The 18,854-nt window shown below is 46.4% G+C and overlaps 16 non-coding genes across 16 annotated transcripts; all 16 read right to left on the bottom strand.

The window, feature by feature from the left end:
* Positions 1 to 285: 285 nt before the first annotated feature.
* Positions 286 to 358, bottom strand: TRNAN-GUU (transfer RNA asparagine (anticodon GUU)). The gene has a single exon. It is a non-coding gene; the product is annotated as a tRNA-Asn (tRNA).
* A 513-nt stretch (positions 359 to 871) lies between these two features.
* Positions 872 to 944, bottom strand: TRNAN-GUU (transfer RNA asparagine (anticodon GUU)). The gene has a single exon. It is a non-coding gene; the product is annotated as a tRNA-Asn (tRNA).
* A 659-nt stretch (positions 945 to 1,603) lies between these two features.
* On the bottom strand, positions 1,604 to 1,676 carry TRNAN-GUU (transfer RNA asparagine (anticodon GUU)). Its single transcript has one exon. It is a non-coding gene; the product is annotated as a tRNA-Asn (tRNA).
* Positions 1,677 to 3,358: 1,682 nt separating this feature from the next.
* Positions 3,359 to 3,431, bottom strand: TRNAN-GUU (transfer RNA asparagine (anticodon GUU)). Its single transcript has one exon. It is a non-coding gene; the product is annotated as a tRNA-Asn (tRNA).
* Positions 3,432 to 5,266: 1,835 nt separating this feature from the next.
* TRNAN-GUU (transfer RNA asparagine (anticodon GUU)) lies at positions 5,267 to 5,339 on the bottom strand. Its single transcript has one exon. It is a non-coding gene; the product is annotated as a tRNA-Asn (tRNA).
* Positions 5,340 to 6,878: 1,539 nt separating this feature from the next.
* Positions 6,879 to 6,951, bottom strand: TRNAN-GUU (transfer RNA asparagine (anticodon GUU)). Its single transcript has one exon. It is a non-coding gene; the product is annotated as a tRNA-Asn (tRNA).
* A 1,537-nt stretch (positions 6,952 to 8,488) lies between these two features.
* TRNAN-GUU (transfer RNA asparagine (anticodon GUU)) lies at positions 8,489 to 8,561 on the bottom strand. Its single transcript has one exon. It is a non-coding gene; the product is annotated as a tRNA-Asn (tRNA).
* Positions 8,562 to 9,660: 1,099 nt separating this feature from the next.
* On the bottom strand, positions 9,661 to 9,733 carry TRNAN-GUU (transfer RNA asparagine (anticodon GUU)). The gene has a single exon. It is a non-coding gene; the product is annotated as a tRNA-Asn (tRNA).
* A 1,101-nt stretch (positions 9,734 to 10,834) lies between these two features.
* On the bottom strand, positions 10,835 to 10,907 carry TRNAN-GUU (transfer RNA asparagine (anticodon GUU)). The gene has a single exon. It is a non-coding gene; the product is annotated as a tRNA-Asn (tRNA).
* Positions 10,908 to 11,714: 807 nt separating this feature from the next.
* Positions 11,715 to 11,787, bottom strand: TRNAN-GUU (transfer RNA asparagine (anticodon GUU)). The gene has a single exon. It is a non-coding gene; the product is annotated as a tRNA-Asn (tRNA).
* Positions 11,788 to 12,594: 807 nt separating this feature from the next.
* TRNAN-GUU (transfer RNA asparagine (anticodon GUU)) lies at positions 12,595 to 12,667 on the bottom strand. Its single transcript has one exon. It is a non-coding gene; the product is annotated as a tRNA-Asn (tRNA).
* A 221-nt stretch (positions 12,668 to 12,888) lies between these two features.
* On the bottom strand, positions 12,889 to 12,961 carry TRNAN-GUU (transfer RNA asparagine (anticodon GUU)). Its single transcript has one exon. It is a non-coding gene; the product is annotated as a tRNA-Asn (tRNA).
* Positions 12,962 to 13,619: 658 nt separating this feature from the next.
* TRNAN-GUU (transfer RNA asparagine (anticodon GUU)) lies at positions 13,620 to 13,692 on the bottom strand. The gene has a single exon. It is a non-coding gene; the product is annotated as a tRNA-Asn (tRNA).
* Positions 13,693 to 15,377: 1,685 nt separating this feature from the next.
* Positions 15,378 to 15,450, bottom strand: TRNAN-GUU (transfer RNA asparagine (anticodon GUU)). The gene has a single exon. It is a non-coding gene; the product is annotated as a tRNA-Asn (tRNA).
* A 1,835-nt stretch (positions 15,451 to 17,285) lies between these two features.
* On the bottom strand, positions 17,286 to 17,358 carry TRNAN-GUU (transfer RNA asparagine (anticodon GUU)). The gene has a single exon. It is a non-coding gene; the product is annotated as a tRNA-Asn (tRNA).
* A 953-nt stretch (positions 17,359 to 18,311) lies between these two features.
* TRNAN-GUU (transfer RNA asparagine (anticodon GUU)) lies at positions 18,312 to 18,384 on the bottom strand. Its single transcript has one exon. It is a non-coding gene; the product is annotated as a tRNA-Asn (tRNA).
* Positions 18,385 to 18,854: the final 470 nt, after the last annotated feature.

Below are 18,854 nucleotides of genomic sequence, written 5' to 3'. Positions count from 1 at the left end.
GGTGGGCTAGAACCACCAACCTTTCGGTTAACAGCCGAACGCGCTAACCATTGCGCCACGGTAGCCCAAAAATTAAATGTTCGTCAGTTATTTTTAAAAAACTCTGAATTTTACACTACAACTAAGACCTCACAACACAGCTCCCGGATGGGCTCGAACCACCAACCTTTCGGTTAACAGCCGACGGCGTTAACCATTGCTTCACGGAAGCCCAAAAATTAAATGTTCGTCAGGTATTGTGGAAAAACTTTGGATTTTTACGTTACATGTGAGATCTCACAACACCGCTCCCGGGTGGGCTCGAACCACCAACCTTTCGGTTAACAGCCGAACGCGCTAACCATTGCGCCACGGAAGCCCAAAGATTAAATGTTCGTCAGGTATTGTGGAAAAACTTTGACTTTTTACGTCACATCTGAGACTTCACAACACCGCTCCCGGATGGGCTCGAACCACAAACCTTTTGAATAACATCTGAACGCTATAACCATTGCGCCACGGAAGACCAAAAATTAAATGTTCGTCAGTTATTTTTAAAAAACTCTGAATTTTACGTTACATCTAAGACCTCACATTACCGCTCCCGGATGGGCTCGAACCACCAACCTTTCGGTTAACAGCCGAACGCGCTAACCATTGCGCCACGGAAGCCCAAAAATTAAATGTTCGTCAGTTATTTTTAAAAAACTCTGAATTTTACGTTACATCTAAGACCTCACAACACCGCTCCCGGATGGGCTCGAACCACCAACCTTTCGGTTAACAGCCGACGGCGTTAACCATTGCGCAACGGAAGCCCAACGATTAAATGTTCGTCAGGTATTGTGGAAAAACTTTGGATTTTTACGTTACATGTGAGATTTCACAACACCGCTCCCGGGTGGGCTCGAACCACCAACCTTTCGGTTAACAGCCGAACGCGCTAACCATTGCGCCACGGAAGCTCAGAAATGAAATGGTCGTCAGGTATTGTGGAAAAACTTTGACTTTTTACGTCACATCTGAGACCTCACAACACCGCTCCCGGATGGGCTCGAACCACCAACCTTTCGGTTAACAGCCGAACGCGCTAACCATTGCGCCACGGAAGCTCAAAAATTAAATTGTCGTCAGGTATGTGGAAAAACTTTGACTTTTTACGTTACATTTGAGACTTCACAACACTGCTCTTGGGTGGGCTCGAACCACCAACCTTAAGGTTAACATCCGAACACGCTAACCATGGAGCCAAGGAAGCTCAGAAATGAAATGGTCGTCAGGTATTGTGGAAAAACTTTGACTTTTTACGTCACATCTGAGACTTCACAACACCGCTCCCGGATGGGCTCGAACCACAAACCTTTTGAATAACAGCTGAACGCTCTAACCATTGCGCCAAGGAAGCCCAAAAATTAAATGTTCGTCAGTTATTTTTAAAAAACTCTGAATTTTACGTTACATCTAAGACCTCACAACACCGCTTCCGGATGGGCTCGAACCACCAACCTTTCGGTAACAGCCGACGGCGTTAACCATTGCGCAACGGAAGCCCAACGATTAAATGTTCGTCAGGTATTGTGGAAAAAGTTTGGATTTTTACGTTACATATGAGATTTCACAACACCGCTCCCGGGTGGGCTCGAACCACCAACCTTTCGGTTAACAGCCGAACGCGCTAACCATTGCGCCACGGAAGCCCAAAAATTAAATGTTCGTCAGGTATTGTGGAAAAATTTTGACTTTTTACGTCACATCTGAGACCTCACAACACCGCTCCCGGATGGTCTCGAACCACCAACCTTTCAGTTAACTGCCGAACGCGCTAACCATTGCGCCACGGAAGCCCAAAGATTAAATGTTCGTCAGGTATTGTGGAAAAACTTTGGCATTTGACATTACGTTTGAGATCTCACAACACCGCTCCCGGGTGGGCTCGAACCACCAACCTTTCGGTTAACAGACGAACGCGCTAACCATTGCGCCACGGAAGCTCAAAAAATAAACGGTCGTCAGGTATTGTGGAAAAACTTTGGCTTTTTACGTTACATTTGAGAGCTCACAACACCGCTCCCGGGTGGGCTCGAACCAATAACCTTTTGGTTAACATCCGAACGCGCTAACCTTCGAGCCAAGGAAGCTCAGAAATGAAATGGTCGTCAGGTATTGTGGAAAAACTCTGACTTTTTACGTCACATCCGAGACTTCAAAACACCGCTCCCGGATGGGCTCGAACCACAAACCTTTTGAATAACAGCTGAACGCGCTAACCATTGCGCCACGGAAGCCCAAAGATTAAATGTTCGTCAGGTATTTTTAAAAAACTCTGAATTTTACGTTACATCTAAGACCTCACAACACCGCTCCTGGATGGGCTCGAACCACCAACCTTTCGGTTAACAGCCGACGGCGTTAACCATTGAAACGGAAGCCCAACGATTAAATGTTCGTCAGGTATTTTTAAAAAACTCTGATATTTACACTACATCTAAGACCTCACAACACAGCTCCCGGATGGGCTCGAACCACCAACCTTTCGGTTAACAGCCGACGGCGTTAACCATTGCTTCACGGAAGCCCAAAAATTAAATGTTCGTCAGGTATTGTGGAAAAACTTTGACTTTTTACGTCACATCTGAGACCTCACAACACCGCTCACGGATGGGCTCGAACCACCAACTTTTCGGTTAACAGCCGAACGCGCTAACCATTGCGCCACGGAAGCCCAAAGATTAAATGTTCGTCAGGTATTTTTAAAAAACTCTGAATTTTACGTTACATCTAAGACCTCACATTACCGCTCCCGGATGGGCTCGAACCACCAACCTTTCGGTTAACAGCCGAACGCGCTAACCATTGCGCCACGGAAGCTCAAAAAATAAACGGTCGTCAGGTATTGTGGAAAAACTTTGGCTTTTTACGTTACATTTGAGAGCTCACAACACCGCTCCCGGGTGGGCTCGAACCAATAACCTTTCGGTTAACAGCCGAACGCGCTAACCATTGCGCCACGGAAGCCCAAAGATTAAATGTTCGTCAGGTATTTTTAAAAAACTCTGAATTTTACGTTACATCTAAGACCTCACATTACCGCTCCCGGATGGGCTCGAACCACCAACCTTTCGGTTAACAGCCGAACGCGCTAACCATTGCGCCACGGCAGCCCAAAAATTAAATGTTCGTCAGTTGTTTTTAAAAAACTCTGAATTTTACGTTACATCTAAGACCTCACAACACCGCTCCCGGATGGGCTCGAACCACCAACCTTTCGGTTAACAGCCGACGGCGTTAACCATTGAAACGGAAGCCCAACGATTAAATGTTCGTCAGGTATTGTGGAAAAACTTTGGATTTTTACGTTACATGTGAGATTTCACTTCACCGCTCCCGGGTGGGCTCGAACCACCAACCTTTCGGTTAACAGCCGAACGCGCTAACCATTGCGCCACGGAAGCTCAAAAATTAAATGGTCGTCAGGTATTGTGGAAAAACTTTGACTTTTTACGTCACATCTGAGACCTCACAACACCGCTCCCGGATGGTCTCGAACCACCAACCTTTCAGTTAACTGCCGAACGCGCTAACCATTGCGCCACGGAAGCCCAAAGACTAAATGTTCGTCAGGTATTGTGGAAAAACTTTGGCATTTGACATTACGTTTGAGATCTCACAACACCGCTCCCGGGTGGGCTAGAACCACCAACCTTTCGGTTAACAGCCGAACGCGCTAACCATTGCGCCACGGAAGCCCAAAAATTAAATGTTCGTCAGTTATTTTTAAAAAACTCTGAATTTTACACTACAACTAAGACCTCACAACACAGCTCCCGGATGGGCTCGAACCACCAACCTTTCGGTTAACAGCCGACGGCGTTAACCATTGCTTCACGGAAGCCCAAAAATTAAATGTTCGTCAGGTATTGTGGAAAAACTTTGGATTTTTACGTTACATGTGAGATTTCACTTCACCGCTCCCGGATGGTCTCGAACCACCAACCTTTCAGTTAACTGCCGAACGCGCTAACCATTGCGCCACGGAAGCCCAAAGACTAAATGTTCGTCAGGTATTGTGGAAAAACTTTGGCATTTGACATTACGTTTGAGATCTCACAACACCGCTCCCGGGTGGGCTAGAACCACCAACCTTTCGGTTAACAGCCGAACGCGCTAACCATTGCGCCACGGTAGCCCAAAAATTAAATGTTCGTCAGTTATTTTTAAAAAACTCTGAATTTTACACTACAACTAAGACCTCACAACACAGCTCCCGGATGGGCTCGAACCACCAACCTTTCGGTTAACAGCCGACGGCGTTAACCATTGCTTCACGGAAGCCCAAAAATTAAATGTTCGTCAGGTATTGTGGAAAAACTTTGGATTTTTACGTTACATGTGAGATTTCACTTCACCGCTCCCGGGTGGGCTCGAACCACCAACCTTCCGGTTAACAGCCGAACGCGCTAACCATTGCGCCACGGAAGCCCGAAGATTAAATGTTCGTCAGGTGTTGTGGAAAAACTTTGGCATTTGACATTACGTTTGAGATCTCACAACACCGCTCCCGGTTGGGCTCGAACCACCAACCTTTCGGTTAACAGCCGAACGCGCGAACCATTGCTTCACGGAAGCCCAAAAATTAAATGTTCGTCAGTTATTGTGGAAAAACTTTGACTTTTCACGTCAAATCTGAGACCTCAAAACACCGCTCACGGATGGGCTCGAACCACCAACCTTTCGGTTAACAGCCGAACGCGCTAACCATTGCGCCACGGAAGCCCAAAAATTAAATGGTCGTCGGGTATTGTGGAAACACTTTGGCTTTTTACGTTACATGTGAGAGCTCACAACACCGCTCCCGGGTGGGCTCGAACCACCAACCTTTCGGTTAACAGCCGAACGCTCTAACCATTGCGCCACGGAAGCCCAAAAATTAAATGTTCGTCAGTTATTTTTAAAAAACTCTGAATTTTACGTTACATCTAAGACCTCACAACACCGCTCCCAGATGGTCTCGAACCACCAACCTTTCGGTTAACAGCCGATCGCGCTAACCATTGCGCCACGGAAGCCCAAATATGAAATGTTCGTCAGGTATTGTGGAAAAACTTTGGATTTTTAGGTTACATGTGAGATTTCACAACACCGCTCCCGGGTGGGCTCGAACCACCAACCTTTCGGTTAACAGCCGAACGCGCTAACCATTGCGCCACGGAAACCCAAAGATTAAATGTTCGTCAGGTATTGTGGAAAAACTTTGGATTTTTACGTTACATGTGAGATCTCACAACACCGCTCCCGGGTGGGCTCGAACCACCAACCTTTCGGTTAACAGCCGAACGCGCTAACCATTGCGCCACGGAAGCCCAAAAATTAAATGTTCGTCAGTTATTTTTCAAAAACTCTGAATTTTACGTTACATCTAAGACCTCACAACACCGCTCCCGGATGGGCTCGAACCACCAACCTTTCGGTTAACAGCCGAACGCGCTAACCATTGCTTCACGGAAGCCCAAAAATTAAATGTTCGTCAGGTATTGTGGAAAAACTTTGACTTTTTACGTCACATCTGAGACCTCACAACACCGCTCACGGATGGGCTCGAACCACCAACCTTTCGGTTAACAGCCGAACGCGCTAACCATTGCGCCACGGAAGCCCAAAAATTAAATGGTCGTCGGGTATTGTGGAAACACTTTGACTTTTTACGTTACATGTGAGAGCTCACAACACCGCTCCCGGGTGGGCTCGAACCACCAACCTTTCGGTTAACAGCCGACGGCGTTAACCATTGCGCCACGGAAGCCCAAAGATTAAATGTTCGTCAGGTATTGTGGAAAAACTTTGACTTTTTACGTCACATCTGAGACTTCACAACACCGCTCCCGGATTGGCTCGAACCACAAACCTTTTGAATAACAGCTGAACGCTCTAACCATTGCGCCACGGAAGCCCAAAAATTAAATGTTCGTCAGTTATTTTTAAAAAACTCTGAATTTTACGTTACATCTAAGACCTCACAACACAGCTCCCAGATGGGCTCGAACCACCAACCTTTCGGTTAACAGCCGACGGCGTTAACCATTGCGCAACGGAAGCCAAAAAATTAAATGGTCGTCGGCTATTGTGGAAACACTTTGGCTTTTTACGTTACATGTGAGAGCTCACAACACCGATCCCGGGTGGGCTCGAACCACCAACCTTTCAGTTAACAGCCGAACGCGCTAACCATTGCGCCACGGAAGCCCAAAGATTAAATGTTCGTCAGGTATTTTTAAAAAACTCTGAATTTTACGTTACATCTAAGACCTCACATTACCGCTCCCGGATGGGCTCGAACCACCAACCTTTCGGTTAACAGCCGACGGCGTTAACCATTGCGCAACGGAAGCCCAAAGATTAAATGTTCGTCAGGTATTGTGGAAAAACTTTGACTTTTTACGTCACATCTGAGACTTCACAACACCGCTCCCGGATGGGCTCGAACCACAAACCTTTTGAATAACATCTGAACGCTATAACCATTGCGCCACGGAAGCCCAAAGATTAAATGTTCGTAAGGAATTTTTAAAAAACTCTGAATTTTACGATACATCTAAGACCTCACATTACCGCTCCCGGATGGGCTCGAACCTCAAACCTTTTGAATAACAGCTGAACGCTCTAAACATTGCGCCACGGAAGCCCAAAAATTTAATATTCGTCAGTTATTTTTAAAAAACTCTGAATTTTACGTTACATCTAAGACCTCACAACACCGCTCCCGGATGGGCTCAAACCACCAACCTTTCGGTTAACAGCCGACGGCGTTAACCATTGCGCAACGGAAGCCCAAAGATTAAATGTTCGTCAGGTATTGTGGAAAAACTTTGGATTTTTACGTTACATGTGAGATCTCACAACACCGCTCCCGGGTGGGCTCGAACCACCAACCTTTCGGTTAACAGCCGAACGCGCTAACCATTGCGCCACGGAAGCCCAAAGATTAAATGTTCGTCAGGTATTGTGGAAAAACTTTGACTTTTTACGTCACATCTGAGACTTCACAACACCGCTCCCGGATGGGCTCGAACCACAAACCTTTTGAATAACATCTGAACGCTATAACCATTGCGCCACGGAAGACCAAAAATTAAATGTTCGTCAGTTATTTTTAAAAAACTCTGAATTTTACGTTACATCTAAGACCTCACAACACAGCTCCCGGATGGGCTCGAACCACCAACCTTTCGGTTAACAGCCGACGGCGTTAACCATTGCGCAACGGAAGCCCAAAAATTAAATGGTCGTCGGCTATTGTGGAAACACTTTGGCTTTTTACGTTACATGTGAGAGCTCACAACACCGATCCCGGGTGGGCTCGAACCACCAACCTTTCGGTTAACAGCCGAACGCGCTAACCATTGCGCCACGGAAGCCCAAAGATTAAATGTTCGTCAGGTATTTTTAAAAAACTCTGAATTTTACGTTACATCTAAGACCTCACATTACCGCTCCCGGATGGGCTCGAACCACCAACCTTTCGGTTAACAGCCGAACGCGCTAACCATTGCGCCACGGAAGCCCAAAAATTAGATGTTCGTCAGTTATTTTTAAAAAACTCTGAATTTTACGTTACATCTAAGACCTCACAACACCGCTCCCGGATGGGCTCAAACCACCAACCTTTCGGTTAACAGCCGACGGCGTTAACCATTGCGCAACGGAAGCCCAAAGATTAAATGTTCGTCAGGTATTGTGGAAAAACTTTGACTTTTTACGTCACATCTGAGACTTCACAACACCGCTCCCGGATGGGCTCGAACCACAAACCTTTTGAATAACAGCTGAACGCTCTAACCATTGCGCCACGGAAGCCCAAAAATTAAATGTTCGTCAGTTATTATTAAAAAACTCTGAATTTTACGTTACATCTAAGACCTCACAACACAGCTCCCGGATGGGCTCGAACCACCAACCTTTCGGTTAACAGCCGACGGCGTTAACCATTGCGCAACGGAAGCCCAAAAATTAAATGGTCGTCGGCTATTGTGGAAACACTTTGGCTTTTTACGTTGCATGTGAGAGCTCACAACACCGATCCCGGGTGGGTTCGAACCACCAACCTTTCGGTTAACAGCCGAACGCGCTAACCATTGCGCCACGGAAGTCCAAAGATTAAATGTTCGTCAGGTATTTTTAAAAAACTCTGAATTTTACGTTACATCTAAGACCTCAGATTACCGCTCCCGGATGGGCTCGAACCCCCAACCTTTCGGTTAACAGCCGAACGCGCTAACCATTGCGCCACGGAAGCCCAAAAATTAAATGTTCGTCAGTTATTTTTAAAAAACTCTGAATTTTACGTTACATCTAAGACCTCACAACACCGCTCCCTTATGGGCTCGAACCACCAACCTTTCGGTAACAGCCGACGGCGTTAACCATTGCGCAACGGAAGCCCAACGATTAAATGTTCGTCAGGTATTGTGGAAAAAGTTTGGATTTTTACGTTACATATGAGATTTCACAACACCGCTCCCGGGTGGGCTCGAACCACCAACCTTTCGGTTAACAGCCGAACGCGCTAACCATTGCGCCACGGAAGCCCAAAAATTAAATGTTCGTCAGGTATTGTGGAAAAATTTTGACTTTTTACGTCACATCTGAGACCTCACAACACCGCTCACGGATGGGCTCGAACCACCAACCTTTCGGTTAACAGCCGAACGCGCTAACCATTGCGCCACGGAAGCCCAAAGATTAAATGTTCGTCAGGTATTGTGGAAAAACTTTGACTTTTTACGTTACATCTAAGACCTCACAACACCGCTCCCGGATGGGCTCAAACCACCAACCTTTCGGTTAACAGCCGACGGCGTTAACCATTGCGCAACGGAAGCCCAAAGATTAAATGTTCGTCAGGTATTGTGGAAAAACTTTGACTTTTTACGTCACATCTGAGACTTCACAACACCGCTCCCGGATGGGCTCGAACCACAAACCTTTTGAATAACAGCTGAACGCTCTAACCATTGCGCCACGGAAGCCCAAAAATTAAATGTTCGTCAGTTATTATTAAAAAACTCTGAATTTTACGTTACATCTAAGACCTCACAACACAGCTCCCGGATGGGCTCGAACCACCAACCTTTCGGTTAACAGCCGACGGCGTTAACCATTGCGCAACGGAAGCCCAAAAATTAAATGGTCGTCGGCTATTGTGGAAACACTTTGGCTTTTTACGTTGCATGTGAGAGCTCACAACACCGATCCCGGGTGGGTTCGAACCACCAACCTTTCGGTTAACAGCCGAACGCGCTAACCATTGCGCCACGGAAGTCCAAAGATTAAATGTTCGTCAGGTATTTTTAAAAAACTCTGAATTTTACGTTACATCTAAGACCTCAGATTACCGCTCCCGGATGGGCTCGAACCCCCAACCTTTCGGTTAACAGCCGAACGCGCTAACCATTGCGCCACGGAAGCCCAAAAATTAAATGTTCGTCAGTTATTTTTAAAAAACTCTGAATTTTACGTTACATCTAAGACCTCACAACACCGCTCCCGGATGGGCTCGAACCACCAACCTTTCGGTAACAGCCGACGGCGTTAACCATTGCGCAACGGAAGCCCAACGATTAAATGTTCGTCAGGTATTGTGGAAAAAGTTTGGATTTTTACGTTACATATGAGATTTCACAACACCGCTCCCGGGTGGGCTCGAACCACCAACCTTTCGGTTAACAGCCGAACGCGCTAACCATTGCGCCACGGAAGCCCAAAAATTAAATGTTCGTCAGGTATTGTGGAAAAATTTTGACTTTTTACGTCACATCTGAGACCTCACAACACCGCTCACGGATGGGCTCGAACCACCAACCTTTCGGTTAACAGCCGAACGCGCTAACCATTGCGCCACGGAAGCCCAAAGATTAAATGTTCGTCAGGTATTGTGGAAAAACTTTGACTTTTTACGTTACATCTAAGACCTCACAACACCGCTCCCGGATGGGCTCAAACCACCAACCTTTCGGTTAACAGCCGACGGCGTTAACCATTGCGCAACGGAAGCCCAAAGATTAAATGTTCGTCAGGTATTGTGGAAAAACTTTGACTTTTTACGTCACATCTGAGACTTCACAACACCGCTCCCGGATGGGCTCGAACCACAAACCTTTTGAATAACATCTGAACGCTATAACCATTGCGCCACGGAAGACCAAAAATTAAATGTTCGTCAGTTATTTTTAAAAAACTCTGAATTTTACGTTATATCTAAAACCTCACAACACCGCTTCCGGATGGGCTCAAACCACCAACCTTTCGGTTAACAGCCGACGGCGTTAACCATTGCGCAACGGAAGCCCAAAGATTAAATGTTCGTCAGGTATTGTGGAAAAACTTCGACTTTTTACGTCACATCTGAGACTTCACAACACCGCTCCCGGATGGGCTCGAACCACAAACCTTTTGAATAACAGCTGAACGCTCTAAACATTGCGCCACGGAAGCCCAAAAATTTAATATTCGTCAGTTATTTTTAAAAAACTCTGAATTTTACGTTACATCTAAGACCTCACAACACCGCTCCCGGATGGGCTCAAACCACCAACCTTTCGGTTAACAGCCGACGGCGTTAACCATTGCGCAACGGAAGCCCAAAAATTAAATGGTCGTCGGCTATTGTGGAAACACTTTGGCTTTTTACGTTACATGTGAGAGCTCACAACACCGATCCCGGGTGGGTTCGAACCACCAACCTTTCGGTTAACAGCCGAACGCGCTAACCATTGCGCCACGGAAGCCCAAAGATTAAATGTTCGTCAGGTATTGTGGAAAAACTTTGGATTTTTACGTTACATGTGAGATCTCACAACACCGCTCCCGGGTGGGCTCGAACCACCAACCTTTCGGTTAACAGCCGAACGCGCTAACCATTGCGCCACGGAAGCCCAAAGATTAAATGTTCGTCAGGTATTGTGGAAAAACTTTGACTTTTTACGTCACATCTGAGACTTCACAACACCGCTCCCGGATGGGCTCGAACCACAAACCTTTTGAATAACATCTGAACGCTATAACCATTGCGCCACGGAAGACCAAAAATTAAATGTTCGTCAGTTATTTTTAAAAAACTCTGAATTTTACGTTATATCTAAAACCTCACAACACCGCTTCCGGATGGGCTCAAACCACCAACCTTTCGGTTAACAGCCGACGGCGTTAACCATTGCGCAACGGAAGCCCAAAGATTAAATGTTCGTCAGGTATTGTGGAAAAACTTTGACTTTTTACGTCACATCTGAGACTTCACAACACCGCTCCCGGATGGGCTCGAACCACAAACCTTTTGAATAACAGCTGAACGCTCTAAACATTGCGCCACGGAAGCCCAAAAATTTAATATTCGTCAGTTATTTTTAAAAAACTCTGAATTTTACGTTACATCTAAGACCTCACAACACCGCTCCCGGATGGGCTCAAACCACCAACCTTTCGGTTAACAGCCGACGGCGTTAACCATTGCGCAACGGAAGCCCAAAAATTAAATGGTCGTCGGCTATTGTGGAAACACTTTGGCTTTTTACGTTACATGTGAGAGCTCACAACACCGATCCCGGGTGGGTTCGAACCACCAACCTTTCGGTTAACAGCCGAACGCGCTAACCATTGCGCCACGGAAGCCCAAAGATTAAATGTTCGTCAGGTATTGTGGAAAAACTTTGGATTTTTACGTTACATGTGAGATCTCACAACACCGCTCCCGGGTGGGCTCGAACCACCAACCTTTCGGTTAACAGCCGAACGCGCTAACCATTGCGCCACGGAAGCCCAAAGATTAAATGTTCGTCAGGTATTGTGGAAAAACTTTGACTTTTTACGTCACATCTGAGACTTCACAACACCGCTCCCGGATGGGCTCGAACCACAAACCTTTTGAATAACATCTGAACGCTATAACCATTGCGCCACGGAAGACCAAAAATTAAATGTTCGTCAGTTATTTTTAAAAAACTCTGAATTTTACGTTATATCTAAAACCTCACAACACCGCTTCCGGATGGGCTCAAACCACCAACCTTTCGGTTAACAGCCGACGGCGTTAACCATTGCGCAACGGAAGCCCAAAGATTAAATGTTCGTCAGGTATTGTGGAAAAACTTTGACTTTTTACGTCACATCTGAGACTTCACAACACCGCTCCCGGATGGGCTCGAACCACAAACCTTTTGAATAACAGCTGAACGCTCTAAACATTGCGCCACGGAAGCCCAAAAATTTAATATTCGTCAGTTATTTTTAAAAAACTCTGAATTTTACGTTACATCTAAGACCTCACAACACCGCTCCCGGATGGGCTCAAACCACCAACCTTTCGGTTAACAGCCGACGGCGTTAACCATTGCGCAACGGAAGCCCAAAAATTAAATGGTCGTCGGCTATTGTGGAAACACTTTGGCTTTTTACGTTACATGTGAGAGCTCACAACACCGATCCCGGGTGGGTTCGAACCACCAACCTTTCGGTTAACAGCCGAACGCGCTAACCATTGCGCCACGGAAGCCCAAAGATTAAATGTTCGTCAGGTATTGTGGAAAAACTTTGGATTTTTACGTTACATGTGAGATCTCACAACACCGCTCCCGGGTGGGCTCGAACCACCAACCTTTCGGTTAACAGCCGAACGCGCTAACCATTGCGCCACGGAAGCCCAAAGATTAAATGTTCGTCAGGTATTGTGGAAAAACTTTGACTTTTTACGTCACATCTGAGACTTCACAACACCGCTCCCGGATGGGCTCGAACCACAAACCTTTTGAATAACAGCCGACGGCGTTAACCATTGCGCAACGGAAGCCCAACGATTAAATGTTCGTCAGGTATTGTGGAAAAACTTTGGATTTTTACGTTACATGTGAGATTTCACAACACCGCTCCCGGGTGGGCTCGAACCACCAACCTTTCGGTTAACAGCCGAACGCGCTAACCATTGCGCCACGGAAGCTCAGAAATGAAATGGTCGTCAGGTATTGTGGAAAAACTTTGACTTTTTACGTCACATCTGAGACCTCACAACACCGCTCCCGGATGGGCTCGAACCACCAACCTTTCGGTTAACAGCCGAACGCGCTAACCATTGCGCCACGGAAGCTCAAAAATTAAATGGTCGTCAGGTATGTGGAAAAACTTTGACTTTTTACGTTACATTTGAGAATTCACAACACTGCTCCCGGGTGGGCTCGAACCACCAACCTTAAGGTTAACATCCGAACACGCTAACCATGGAGCCAAGGAAGCTCAGAAATGAAATGGTCGTCAGGTATTGTGGAAAAACTTTGACTTTTTACGTCACATCTGAGACTTCACAACACCGCTCCCGGATGGGCTCGAACCACAAACCTTTTGAATAACAGCTGAACGCTCTAACCATTGCGCCAAGGAAGCCCAAAAATTAAATGTTCGTCAGTTATTTTTAAAAAACTCTGAATTTTACGTTACATCTAAGACCTCACAACACCGCTTCCGGATGGGCTCGAACCACCAACCTTTCGGTAACACCGACGGCGTTAACCATTGCGCAACGGAAGCCCAACGATTAAATGTTCGTCAGGTATTGTGGAAAAAGTTTGGATTTTTACGTTACATATGAGATTTCACAACACCGCTCCCGGGTGGGCTCGAACCACCAACCTTTCGGTTAACAGCCGAACGCGCTAACCATTGCGCCACGGAAGCCCAAAAATTAAATGTTCGTCAGGTATTGTGGAAAAATTTTGACTTTTTACGTCACATCTGAGACCTCACAACACCGCTCCCGGATGGTCTCGAACCACCAACCTTTCAGTTAACTGCCGAACGCGCTAACCATTGCGCCACGGAAGCCCAAAGATTAAATGTTCGTCAGGTATTGTGGAAAAACTTTGGCATTTGACATTACGTTTGAGATCTCACAACACCGCTCCCGGGTGGGCTCGAACCACCAACCTTTCGGTTAACAGACGAACGCGCTAACCATTGCGCCACGGAAGCTCAAAAAATAAACGGTCGTCAGGTATTGTGGAAAAACTTTGGCTTTTTACGTTACATTTGAGAGCTCACAACACCGCTCCCGGGTGGGCTCGAACCAATAACCTTTCGGTTAACAGCCGAACGCGCTAACCATTGCGCCACGGAAGCCCAAAGATTAAATGTTCGTCAGGTATTTTTAAAAAACTCTGAATTTTACGTTACATCTAAGACCTCACATTACCGCTCCCGGATGGGCTTGAACCACCAACCTTTCGGTTAACAGCCGAACGCGCTAACCATTGCGCCACGGCAGCCCAAAAATTAAATGTTCGTCAGTTGTTTTTAAAAAACTCTGAATTTTACGTTACATCTAAGACCTCACAACACCGCTCCCGGATGGGCTCGAACCACCAACCTTTCGGTTAACAGCCGACGGCGTTAACCATTGAAACGGAAGCCCAACGATTAAATGTTCGTCAGGTATTGTGGAAAAACTTTGGATTTTTACGTTACATGTGAGATTTCACTTCACCGCTCCCGGGTGGGCTCGAACTACCAACCTTTCGGTTAACAGCCGAACGCGCTAACCATTGCGCCACGGAAGCTCAAAAATTAAATGGTCGTCAGGTATTGTGGAAAAACTTTGACTTTTTACGTCACATCTGAGACCTCACAACACCGCTCCCGGATGGTCTCGAACCACCAACCTTTCAGTTAACTGCCGAACGCGCTAACCATTGCGCCACGGAAGCCCAAAGACTAAATGTTCGTCAGGTATTGTGGAAAAACTTTGGCATTTGACATTACGTTTGAGATCTCACAACACCGCTCCCGGGTGGGCTAGAACCACCAACCTTTCGGTTAACAGCCGAACGCGCTAACCATTGCGCCACGGAAGCCCAAAAATTAAATGTTCGTCAGTTATTTTTAAAAAACTCTGAATTTTACACTACATCTAAGACCTCACAACACAGCTCCCGGATGGGCTCGAACCACCAACCTTTCGGTTAACAGCCGACGGCGTTAACCATTGCTTCACGGAAGCCCAAAAATTAAATGTTCGTCAGGTATTGTGGAAAAACTTTGACTTTTTACGTCACATTTGAGAGCTCACAACACCGCTCCCGGGTGGGCTCGAACCACCAACCTTTTGAATAACAGCTGAACGCTCTAAACATTGCGCCAAGGAAGCCCAAAAATTAAATGTTCGTCAGTTATTTTTAAAAAGCTCTGAATTTTACGTTACATCTAAGACCTCACAACACCGCTCCCGGATGGGCTCGAACCACCAACCTTTCGGTTAACAGCCGACGGCGTTAACCATTGCGCAACGGAAGCCCAAAGACTAAATGTTCGTCAGGTATTGTGGAAAAACTTTGGCATTTGACATTACGTTTGAGATCTCACAACACCGCTCCCGGGTGGGCTCGAACCACCAACCTTTCGGTTAACAGCCGAACGCGCTAACCATTGCGCCACGGAAGCTCAAAAATTAAACGGTCGTCAGGTATTGTGGAAAATATTTGGCTTTTTACGTTACATTTGAGACTTCACAACACGGCAGCCGGGTGGGCTCGAACCACCAACCTTTTGGTTAACATCCGAACGCGCTAACCTTCGAGCCAAGGAAGCTCAGAAATGAAATGGTCGTCAGGTATTGTGGAAAAACTCTGACTTTTTACGTCACATCCGAGACTTCAAAACACCGCTCCCGGATGGGCTCGAACCACAAACCTTTTGAATAACAGCTGAACGCGCTAACCATTGCGCTACGGAAGCCCAAAAATTAAATGTTCGTCAGATATTTTTAAAAAAACTCTGAATTTTACGTTACATCTAAGACCTCACAACACCGCTCCCGGATGGGCTCGAACCACCAACCTTTCGGTTAACAGCCGACGGCGTTAGCCATTGCGCAACGGAAGCCCAAAGATTAAATGTTCGTCAGGTATTGTGGAAAAAATTTGGATTTTTACGTTACATGTGAGATCTCACAACACAGCTCCCGGATGGGCTCGAACCACCAACCTTTCGGTTAACAGCCGACGGCGTTAACCATTGCTTCACGGAAGCCCAAAAATTAAATGTTCGTCAGGTATTGTGGAAAAACTTTGACTTTTTACGTCACATTTGAGAGCTCACAACACCGCTCCCGGGTGGGCTCGAACCACCAACCTTTTGAATAACAGCTGAACGCTCTAAACATTGCGCCAAGGAAGCCCAAAAATTAAATGTTCGTCAGTTATTTTTAAAAAACTCTGAATTTTACGTTACATCTAAGACCTCACAACACCGCTCCCGGATGGGCTCGAACCACCAACCTTTCGGTTAACAGACGAACGCGCTAACCATTGCGCCACGGAAGCTCAAAAAATAAACGGTCGTCAGGTATTGTGGAAAAACTTTGGCTTTTTACGTTACATTTGAGAGCTCACAACACCGCTCCCGGGTGGGCTCGAACCAATAACCTTTCGGTTAACAGCCGAACGCGCTAACCATTGCGCCACGGAAGCCCAAAGATTAAATGTTCGTCAGGTATTTTTAAAAAACTCTGACTTTTTACGTCACATCTGAGACCTCACAACACCGCTCCCGGATGGTCTCGAACCACCAACCTTTCAGTTAACTGCCGAACGCGCTAACCATTGCGCCACGGAAGCCCAAAGACTAAATGTTCGTCAGGTATTGTGGAAAAACTTTGGCATTTGACATTACGTTTGAGATCTCACAACACCGCTCCCGGGTGGGCTAGAACCACCAACCTTTCGGTTAACAGCCGAACGCGCTAACCATTGCGCCACGGAAGCCCAAAAATTAAATGTTCGTCAGTTATTTTTAAAAAACTCTGAATTTTACACTACATCTAAGACCTCACAACACAGCTCCCGGATGGGCTCGAACCACCAACCTTTCGGTTAACAGCCGACGGCGTTAACCATTGCTTCACGGAAGCCCAAAAATTAAATGTTCGTCAGGTATTGTGGAAAAACTTTGACTTTTTACGTCACATTTGAGAGCTCACAACACCGCTCCCGGGTGGGCTCGAACCACCAACCTTTTGAATAACAGCTGAACGCTCTAAACATTGCGCCAAGGAAGCCCAAAAATTAAATGTTCGTCAGTTATTTTTAAAAAACTCTGAATTTTACGTTACATCTAAGACCTCACAACACCGCTCCCGGATGGGCTCGAACCACCAACCTTTCGGTTAACAGCCGACGGCGTTAACCATTGCGCAACGGAAGCCCAAAGACTAAATGTTCGTCAGGTATTGTGGAAAAACTTTGGCATTTGACATTACGTTTGAGATCTCACAACACCGCTCCCGGGTGGGCTCGAACCACCAACCTTTCGGTTAACAGCCGAACGCGCTAACCATTGCGCCACGGAAGCTCAAAAATTAAACGGTCGTCAGGTATTGTGGAAAATATTTGGCTTTTTACGTTACATTTGAGACTTCACAACACGGCAGCCGGGTGGGCTCGAACCACCAACCTTTTGGTTAACATCCGAACGCGCTAACCTTCGAGCCAAGGAAGCTCAGAAATGAAATGGTCGTCAGGTATTGTGGAAAAACTCTGACTTTTTACGTCACATCCGAGACTTCAAAACACCGCTCCCGGATGGGCTCGAACCACAAACCTTTTGAATAACAGCTGAACGCGCTAACCATTGCGCCACGGAAGCCCAAAAATTAAATGTTCGTCAGATATTTTTAAAAAAACTCTGAATTTTACGTTACATCTAAGACCTCACAACACCGCTCCCGGATGGGCTCGAACCACCAACCTTTCGGTTAACAGCCGACGGCGTTAGCCATTGCGCAACGGAAGCCCAAAGATTAAATGTTCGTCAGGTATTGTGGAAAAAATTTGGATTTTTACGTTACATGTGAGATCTCACAACACAGCTCCCGGATGGGCTCGAACCACCAACCTTTCGGTTAACAGCCGACGGCGTTAACCATTGCTTCACGGAAGCCCAAAAATTAAATGTTCGTCAGGTATTGTGGAAAAACTTTGACTTTTTACGTCACATTTGAGAGCTCACAACACCGCTCCCGGGTGGGCTCGAACCACCAACCTTTTGAATAACAGCTGAACGCTCTAAACATTGCGCCAAGGAAGCCCAAAAATTAAATGTTCGTCAGTTATTTTTAAAAAACTCTGAATTTTACGTTACATCTAAGACCTCACAACACCGCTCCCGGATGGGCTCGAACCACCAACCTTTCGGTTAACAGCCGACGGCGTTAACCATTGAAACGGAAGCCCAACGATTAAATGTTCGTCAGGTATTGTGGAAAAACTTTGGATTTTTACGTTACATGTGAGAATTCACAACACCGCTCCCGGGTGGGCTCGAACCACCAACCTTTCGGTTAACAGCCGAACGCGCTAACCATTGCGCCACGGAAGCTCAAAAATTAAATGGTCGTCAGGTATTGTGGAAAAACTTTGACTTTTTACGTCACATCTGAGACCTCACAACACCGCTCACGGATGGGCTCGAACCACCAACCTTTCGGTTAACAGCCGAACGCGCTAACCATTGCGCCACGGAAGCCCAAAGATTAAATGTTCGTCAGGTATTTTTAAAAAACTCTGAATTTTACGTTACATCTAAGACCTCACATTACCGCTCCCGGATGGGCTCGAACCACCAACCTTTCGGTTAACAGCCGAACGCGCTAACCATTGCGCCACGGAAGCTCAAAAATTAAATGGTCGTCAGGTATTGTGGAAAAACTTTGACTTTTTACGTCACATCTGAGACCTCACAACACCGCTCCCGGATGGTCTCGAACCACCAACCTTTCAGTTAACTGCCGAACGCGCTAACCATTGCGCCACGGAAGCCCAAAGATTAAATGTTCGTCAGGTATTGTG

The sequence above is a fragment of the Phalangium opilio genome, unplaced genomic scaffold (genome assembly GCF_054372755.1).
Source record: "Phalangium opilio isolate 3A_F unplaced genomic scaffold, DU_Popi_V2 ptg000352l_1, whole genome shotgun sequence".
NCBI classification, from domain to species: Eukaryota; Metazoa; Arthropoda; class Arachnida; order Opiliones; family Phalangiidae; genus Phalangium; species Phalangium opilio.
The sequence above is the reverse complement of the archived record's forward strand: the minus strand, read 5'-3'. Positions and strand labels throughout refer to the sequence as shown.